The 9,725-nt window shown below is 36.2% G+C and overlaps 1 non-coding gene across 1 annotated transcript; it reads left to right on the forward strand.

The window, feature by feature from the left end:
- Positions 1-1,089: 1,089 nt before the first annotated feature.
- Positions 1,090-1,252, forward strand: LOC130027027 (U1 spliceosomal RNA). The gene has a single exon (XR_008792971.1). It is a non-coding gene; the product is annotated as a U1 spliceosomal RNA (small nuclear RNA).
- Positions 1,253-9,725: the final 8,473 nt, after the last annotated feature.

The following is a 9,725-nucleotide window of genomic DNA, read 5'->3' on the forward strand; positions in this document are numbered from 1 at the left end:
TATTTTCCCAAATGAGTGATTAGGAAAAAACAACAACAACAACAACTAAACTATTCATAAGAGAGAGAGAATTAGTGGGACTATTCCCTTGGGCACTGAGATTCCTCTAATAGTTCAAATGAAATGACAGTCAAATAACTTCTTTATTTGTTCCTTTCCCTTGACTAGCCACCAGAATGTGGACGGTTTGCAGAAAATTCAAGTTAAAAATTGCTTTTCCCCTCCATTTGTATTGTATTTTAATATAATTGGTTGCCTTTTCCCATTTGTCTTGGGGTGGTGACACAGCTTTGGGGGCCCGAGGATGATGAAGTGAGTGAGGAGGTAAAGAAAAAGAAAGTACACACATGAAAAACCCCATCAGCAATACTTCCTCTTATTTATAGTGACAACTCCAAGCAAAATATAAAAATATATTTAAGGAGATGACAGCTTTGTTGCTTCTTGATCACAAACCAGCACTTAGGAGTTCACTTTTGTGAGCAGATAAAAAGGGCCATACCTTGATAAAGCAGGGTGAGAAAAAAGAGAAAAATCAGAAGGGCACTATGTCCTAGACAAAACCAATGCAAGTGCTATAGCACTATAGCACTGTCCTCCCGTTGTTCATCAATTTGCTCGAGCCAGCCCAGTAATGTCTCCATCGTGAGACTTGTTACTGTGTTTGGCCCAGCAATGTCTCCATCGTGAGACTTGTTGTTACTGTGTTTGGCATACTAAATACGGCATGGGTAGCTTTGCTGTGTGGAAGAGATACTCTCTGTAGATACTATCTGTAGCTTGCCAGGCTCTCCGAGAGGGGCGGAGGAATCGAACCAGGCTCTGCCAGACTGGCTGCGTGCAAAGCAAACGCCCTACCCGCTGTGCTATCGCTCCAGCCCAATGCAAGTACAGACATGCTAAATAGAAGGGGGCGTCTCAGGTAATTATATATTAGGTAACTTAGGCTAGGATGAATAAAAACCTCTTCTCATCCACAAACCAGGCTAGAGATTTTAAGACATGCCTTTTAGTAACAACATTTATATTGGTAAACACAACACTGCAACGCCCTCTTCAATTTACTTGACATAAAAATTAGGGAGACACATGCTTACTAGGTTAGGAAGATAGCATGATTATGATGGTGGTTTTCCCAGGGTGAGGCTTATCCATTGCATTCCAGGTGTGCTGCCCGCTGTGATTTCCCCGATTACAGGAAACTCATCTGCAAAATTTATAGTTGTGGCGAACTGCGTTTGTGCTCTCCTGTGGGGGAAAAATAGGAAGAGAAGAGAGAGAGAGAGAGAGAGAGAGAGAGAGAGAGAGAGAGATGAGAAAATACAGTGCATGAAAATCTTTGAAACATCATTTATTCTTATGCTAGATTTATAAGTTTGCAATTTACTAATGGGTACATGTTTTCACAATTCAATGTACATGTGATCTGTGCTAAGCCTTAGGATGGTACCACAGATTCTGTTCTTAAGAAACTCACTATAGCAGAAGAAATAATTTTGTAATGTTCTCCATCGAGTATGTCAGACAGAGCAACTTGTTTTCAGTCCCAACATGTCATCCATTTAACATTATTTTTACTTTTTTCCTTCTATGGTGGATAGATTTTTTTAATGAATCACCATTAGATATAGTTACAAAGCTTTCATAATTGAGTTTCCGTCTTGCAATGATCAAACACCCATCCCTCCACTAGTGTACATTTTCCACCACCAGTGTCCACAGTATCTCTCCCACCACCCCCACCCAATCCCACCCCCTGCCTCTATGGCAGACAATTTCCTTCTTACTCTCTACTTTTGGGCATTATGATTTGCAATACAGATACTGAGAGGTCATCATGGTTGGTCTTCTATCTACTTTTAGCACACATCTCCCATCCCGAGCAATCCCTTCAACCATCATTGACTTAGTGGTCCCTTCTTTATACCAGCTGCCTTCTCCCCCAGTTTGTAAGGCAGACTTCCAACCATGAAACAATTTTCCAGGCCCTTGTCTCTACTGTCCTTGTGTGTTAGTCTCATCTTACATTATTTTATATTCCACAAATGAGTGCAGTAATTCTGTATCTGTCCCTCTCTTTCTGACTCATTTCACGTGCATGATACTCTTCATGTCCATCCGCTTATAAGCAAATTTCATGCAATCATCTTTCCTGACAGCTGCATAGAATTCCATTGTAGATGTATCAAAGTTTCTTTAACTAGTCATCTGTTCTAAGGCACTTGTGTTGTTTCCAGATTTTGGCTATTGTGAACAGTGCTGCAATGAACATATAGGTACAGATGTCATTTCTACTGTGCTTTGTTGCACCCTCAGGATATACTCTGAGAAGTGGTATTGCAGGGTCATATGGAAGCTCAATTTCTAGTTTTTGAAGGACTGTTCATATTGTTTTCTAGAAAGGTTGGACCAGTCGGCATTCCCAGCAACAGTGAAAGTGTGTCCCTTTTTTCCCACATCCCTACCAGCATTAGTTGATTTTGTTCTTTTGAATGTGTGCCAGTCTCTGTGGTGTGAGATGATATCTCATTGTTGTTTTGATTTGCATCTCCCCAATGATTAGCGATGTGGAGCATTTTTTATGTGTCTTTTGGCCATTTGTATTTCTTTTTTTGAGGTAGCTTCTGTTTATTTCTTCTCCCCATTTTTTGATGGGGTTGGAGGTTTTTTACCTTGTACAGTTCTACTAGTGCTTTGTATATCCTGGGTATTGATCACTTGACATCCTGTTACTCATTGATTTGCTCGAGCAAATGCCAATAAAGTCTCCATTCGTCCCTGTCCTGTGTTAGTGTAGCCCCATGGCGTCTCCTCATTCTAGGAACACGAAGAGCCTCAAACCAATTCTTCAGGGTCTTGACAAAGAAGTCTGACCATCTCGTAGGTGTGCGGCCATGTGGTCTTTTAAGGTCCCGTGGAATCCAGTCGGTAACGGTTCTACTCCAGTGGTTGTCTCCAAATCTCATTACGTGTCCAGCCCATCTGATTTTCGACGCCTTGGTACACAAGACAGCGTCCCTGATTCTTGACCATAGACAGAGGATATTAACAATCTGGATATTAATAATCTCTTATTGGATGGGTATTGGGTAAATATTCTTTCCCATTTGGTGGACTCTCTCTGTATTTTGGTCACTATTTCTTTTGAAGTGTAGAAACTTCTTAGTTTGATGTAGTCCCATTTGTTTATGTTTGCTTCCACTTGCTTGGTCAGTGCTGATTCACCCTTAAAGATGCTTTTAGCTTCAATTTCATGGAGAGTTCTGCCTACATTTTCCTCTATGTACCTTATGGATTCATGTTTGATATTGAGGTCTTTAATCCACTTTGATCTTAATGTTGTGCCTGGCATTAGACAGAGGTCAGAGTTCATTTTTTTTTTGCAGGTAGCTATCCAGTTTTCCCAGAACCACTTGTTGAAGAGGCTTTCCTTGTTCCACTTCATATTTCTTGCTCCTTTGTCAAACATTAAGTGGTCATATATTTGGGAGCCTATATATTTGGGAGCTTATCTCGAGGAGATTTTCCTTTCTCAATTTTATGCTTATGATACTTTGTTTTAAATTAAGTGCTGTTAATTTATTTCTGAACTCCAAATTCTATTCTACCGATCACTGTAATTTTCTACACTCCCTGACACATACCATTTGACTACTGTGGCATTATAGAAGAATTTGCAGTCAAGGAATTTATAAGAATGTTATATCTCCATTTTTTTGTTCTTTTTTTTCCTCCCTTCAGTATACATGCTACTTAGAGCCTTTTGTAGCTTGAAGTAAATTTCATGATCATTTTCTATTCTATAAAAAATGCTTCTAATAGGGATTACATTGAATATATATTGTTTTAGACATTTTAATGATACAAAATTTCTATTCCATTAATCTTTGAATTTTTAAAAAAATCTTCTATATTAAATCACAGTGAGATAAGCAGTTACAAAGTTGTCCATGATTGGATTTCAGTCCAATGTTCCAACATTGTATACACTTCCCACCACCAATATGTTCAACTTCCCTCCTTCCACACCCTCTCCACCTCCAGTCTGCCTCGAGAGCATATACCTTTTTTTCCTCTTTTCTTTTGGTCATCATGGTTAGCAGTACAGATAATGTAAGGTTATCATGTATATTTCTTTATCTGCTTTTAGCACTCAATTCTTTCCAAGAGAAATCATTTCCAGCTGTCATTGTCATAATGCTCCCTCTCTCTCTCCTAAACTGCCTTCTTCCCTTCCGCCACACTTGTGATAAGTTTCCAATTGTGGGTTAGTTCTCCTGGCCCTCATTTCTATTTTCATGGGTGGTAGTTTCATTTATAGTCAATAAATGAGTGTGATTATTTATATCTGTCCCTCTTCTTTTGACTCTTTTCACTCAGCAGGATATCGTCCAAGTCCATCTATTTATTATCAAATTTCAGGATTTGATTTTCTTAACAGCTGTATAATAGTCCATTGTGTATTTGTATTAGAGTTTCCTTAATCAGTCATCTTTTCTCAGGTACTCAGGTTGTTTTCAAATTCTGGCTACTATGAACATTGCTGTAGTGAACATAGAAGTGCAGATGGCATTTCTGCTGTTAGATCTTTGACTTTGGGGATTAAATTTGTGTGAAGGGTGACTGACAAATAGCACTTAGTTTAAAGTATTTGCCCTGCATGAAGTCAACACTGGCTCTCTCACAACACTGCATATGTTCCCCCAATGACTTTCAGGAGTGATCCCCAAACATAGGCTCCAAAGTAAACTCTAAAAACTGCCAGATATGGGGGTTGGAGCGATAGCACAGCGGGTAGGGCGTTTGCCTTGCACGCAGCCAACATGGCCGACACAGGTTCCATTCCCAGCATCCCATATGGTCCCCCGAGCACCGCCAGGAGCAATTCCTGAGTGCATGAGCCAGGAGTAACCCTGAGCATCACCGGGTGTGACCCAAAAAGCAAAAAAAAAAAAAAAACCTGCCAGATATGGCTCAGACACATACCTTTCTTAACTTACTTTAAGATATTTGTTTATCATGATGTTATAAATGGATTTTGATTTAATTCTAGATTATATAGTTTTTTCCTTTTCTGATAGCTTGATATTTGAATAACATTGTGTTTTAATTTACTGCCTGCTATTTTATTGTGGTAATTTATTGTTTTGAATTTACTTTTACTAAATCTTTGGATTTTCTATGAATATTATCACATCTTCTACAAACAGTGATATTTTTATCTCTCTAACTTGAATAAGTTTTATATATTTTTCTTGTTTAGTGAACATTTGACAAGTGTTAGCTCTCCCATATTATACTGGATAACAGCGGTTTGACTTGTCGTTCCCAAAAGAAAAACTTTCAGTTGCCTTCAGATTTTTAACATGAGTATATATGCTTGTCATAAACACCCTTTATAATGTTGTGCAACACTCCTTTTTATAAACATTTGATGGTAATTTATTTGGTTTGTGGTTTCATTTGCCAATAGTCCTTCTCCCATGACCCTTCTCAATTTCACATATACTCTTTTTAAAAGAAATAAAGAGAAAGTGTTCCAATCAAGACTATGAAGAAGGGGGGAGATATTTATAAACTTCAATTAGTTCTCTTATAGCTCAAATTCCAATTAACTCTAAATGACCTTCCTATACCAGATCAGCCAACCACCAGTTTATTTAAAAGAAGATATCCCTGTTGTATTAGGTGGTAGGATGGTGTCAGGCTGGCCTGCATTGCTATTATGACCAGGTGAGTTCTCTACTCAACACTATTATCTTGTTCCTTCTCATTACTGTCTATAATCATAACAGGAAGGACTCTGGGTAATTAAGAATCTTATGGAACCCTACCAAGCTTCATCTCGAAAAGGTTCGCCACAGGTTCTGTCATAGGTTCTCAAAAAGCCATTGACCCAGTGAAACCCTCCGCACAATTATAGACACTCATGGTTCACCTCCGTGGTTGATAGGAGAACCTTGAATATCATCCTGGGGTGTGACTACAGAGAAACTCTGAATCTAAGGCTCTTTGGGTACTATAGGCTCAATGTCAGACCAGATACCTATGGGATTTACATATTAAAGCATTTTTTATGTCAATTGCTAAATCTCAATTCATCCTTTTAAATAAATTACTCACCATCACAATATAGTTAGTGGTCTTTTGACAGTGTCTAAAACTTTGCCCTATTAGAATCATTTTAGAACTTTCAGAAATCTTGAAGTCAAGAAACTTCTGATGCCTCTCTGCCTATCACACAAAATAAATTAAAATCTCTAGGAGTAAGCTTAGAGACAAGTATAATAATTTTTCCTTAAAGCTTCACAGAAAATTTCAAGGTGCAACCAAATTTGAGTACTAGTGCCTAGATAAACTAACTACAGAAATGCAGACAGAGTATGGAGAATAAATGAGACGGCGTCAGAAGTAAAATCCTTTCCGTAATTAGAATCCAAATTCAATCAAACTCCATGCCTCACAATCTTTGTTACTTTGATAAGTCACTATAGCACCCAAGTCATGTTTCATTGGTTATAAAATGTAGTTGACTATGGAGTACTAGATTAGATCTCAGCATTTTGAGGCAGTTTTAGATCATGGATTTGCAGTTGTGGAAGCATTTCCTAACATGTTATTTGAAGGTGATTATTTTCACAAACATAGGCTTATAATACTGGAAATGTTCATAAATTTTAGTGTTCAGTGTTACCACACTATCTCAGGAACCAAAGTTCCAAAGGGCCTCTATCATAGTCCATTGAAATTCCCACAAAGATTACTACTAATAGAACATTTCAAGGTACCAGAAAAATTTTCAGAATCTGATCTGTCATTTCACTCAGTGTCAAATTCAGTAAATGTTTAAGTTCCACGAAAACTAATGTTGACACACTTTCTTCACTACAGCATTTTGTTTTTATTTTGGGACACACATGGTAGTGTTCATAGGTCATGCTGGCTCTGCAAGCAGGAGTTACTCTTGATGGGCCTCAGAGGACTATATGGGGTGTTGGGATCAAACCCAGGTGGGCCACATTCAAAGAAAGTATCCTAGCTACTGTACTATTGATCTCAATGAATTGACTAGAAGTTAAAATAATTGATAGAATTCTATAAGAATTAAGGAAAAAGAGAATCCATAATTATGCCATGTAAAAATAATGACATTTCTAAATAACAAATCAACATCAAAAGAACAATTAATCTGATTACCTCAAATAAAAATTCCTGTCATATATAAATTTAAGAACAAAAATATTGAGAAGAGTTTTGAAACATTAATGATAATTAATAGAAGCTACCAATTTATATTATACTAATACAAGTAGAGGAAATATTTAAAATAAATAGAAAAATGGTCAAATAATCCAGCAAATAATTCTTAGAAAAAAATGTAAATATCCATTATAATATAAATATATTAAAATATTCATCTTTACCACTAGTGCAAAAAGTGTGCATTAAATATAGAAAAATATTACTTTGCCTTAAGGGTACTAAAAGTCACAGAATTTCTCATTAAAAACTTGGAAGATATTAAGTGTAAAAATTGGTATAACCTCCAATGGAGAACAGTTTGCCATTACATTCAGAAGGCCATAAGAATACTTATTCTGATATATTCATACTACATTTGGAAACATCCTGATAGAGTAATCAGACATATGCTTAATTTGTCGTGGTATAGCATAGCATACATTTAGTGCAAGCAAAATAATTAAATGCTCAGGAAAGGAAGGAATATTTAATATTATTGTACTTTCACTCAAAGTACATTGCATATACTCATTAAATCAAATTTTCAAAGAATCATATGTCAAATGCCCACAAATGTCACTACAACGTGAAAGAAAGTGAAATAACAAAGTGAAATAACAAACATTATTCCACCATGTGCTTATAATCAACTGTAATTTGTGTACTCAGGTCACATTACTGTACATTATGGATTCAACCCTTATTTGATAGCAAGGGAAAACATTATTTGCCTTCTTGGATTGATAAAAAATAGATTCATATATGAAATTTCACTATATTTACCTCTATACTTTTTCCCTAATATAGATTACACACACAAAAATTACTTAAAATAGTTATAATTATTCATAATTATGTTTTAATTTTCAGAAACTTTTTCTCAATTCTTCATAACATTAAATATAAGAAAGTAATATTAAGTAGATAGCTGAAAGGAATAGAATGCATGCCTGGCATGAACCTGTGGCCACCTCAGGGCACTCCTCCTTTCTAGAACCATTAGATATGACACCAATCATGCCCAGAATGATACCTGGCATGAACCTGTGGCCACCTCAGGGCACTCCTCCTTTCTAGAACCATTAGATATGACACCAATCATGCCCAGAATGATACCATATAGCTGCTTATATCAAAAATCATTAGACTGACTATGACCAAGAATGGCACCTGGCCCTGAGAACCATTGATATATATATGTGTCATATATATGAGAAATATATATTAAATATATGATTAAATATAATTAAATATATATAATTTACTGGTTACTGGTGCCTGCTCAAGGCAATTGATGAACAGCAGGATGATCGTGATTATGATATTAAATCAAAGTTCTTATATATATATGAGAACTAGCTAGTATATACAGCAAGCAAATACTTGCTTGCTGTATATACTAGCTACATATATTAGTTACTCAAAACACATTATACATTTGCGTGGCTGTTTCTAGTAGCTAATATATGCCAATAGACAGTGATGCACTGATGAACAAAATCAAGATGTTTTCCTTTTCTTGGAAAGTAGCATAAAGGGATAAATGAAGTAGGTCAAAAGCAAATACACAAATAATTTTGTGGGAGACTTCTATAAATTGTTAAGTTTAAAGTAGAGTGTCTTGGTAGAGAATTAATATGTGGAGTTATGGGAGTTGGCGATTTTTTAGAGTACTGGAATAACTGCCAGAAGGGAGGTAACACTTGAGCAGAGATGCGAATGATGAGGAGGGAACAACAGTGGAAACATCTCAGCTTGTGTACTAGCACTGAGGAGAGCCTTAGGCAGAAAAGAGCTTAAAGAGAAACCCAGTAGAGAAAAGAACAATTAATAATAATTATATGCATAAATAAAATTGTGTTCATGTATCTGTATTTTATATACACACGAATCCATGTGTAAGATAAAGAAGTGACTCGCATAACTGTGGAGAAAAAAAGTTTCAAGATACACTGCAACATTTCTGGCATGATATTTGCTAGAATAGTCATAATTATTTTATAAAAATAAAATAGTTTGTCTGGGAACTTTGAGGCCCAGTTAATTTGAACCATGCAACTATTCATCAGACAGTAAGGTTGGATCGTGGTGAGAAAAGGTAGAGAGGTATGAAATGAGAACAAAAAAGAAGGTGGGATCAGGACTTTCAAGACTGAGTAGGAAACAATATAAATAATCATGAATAACATGCATGGCTGTATATCTTACCAAAAAAATGGTGTATGTCCTACTCAGAGCATGCAGAACTGAATACAATACATTTTAGAATACGTAGAACTTATATGGACAGAGAGGTGGGGCAAGTATAATAGCAAGGACAGCTACAAGTAGATTTCTGCTGTGATGAATAAAGAAGGTTTTATATTCCTCTAAAAAAGAATTAAAGATTACTTATATTTTATAGTAATTTATAGGGGTTATTACAACTAATAAAAAATTAATAATAGAAAGCAATGGTCAGTCTTACCTAGTATGTGTGGCTA

The sequence above is a fragment of the Sorex fumeus genome, unplaced genomic scaffold, assembly GCF_029834395.1.
Source record: "Sorex fumeus unplaced genomic scaffold, SorFum_2.1 ptg000035l, whole genome shotgun sequence".
Taxonomy (NCBI): domain Eukaryota; kingdom Metazoa; phylum Chordata; class Mammalia; order Eulipotyphla; family Soricidae; genus Sorex; species Sorex fumeus.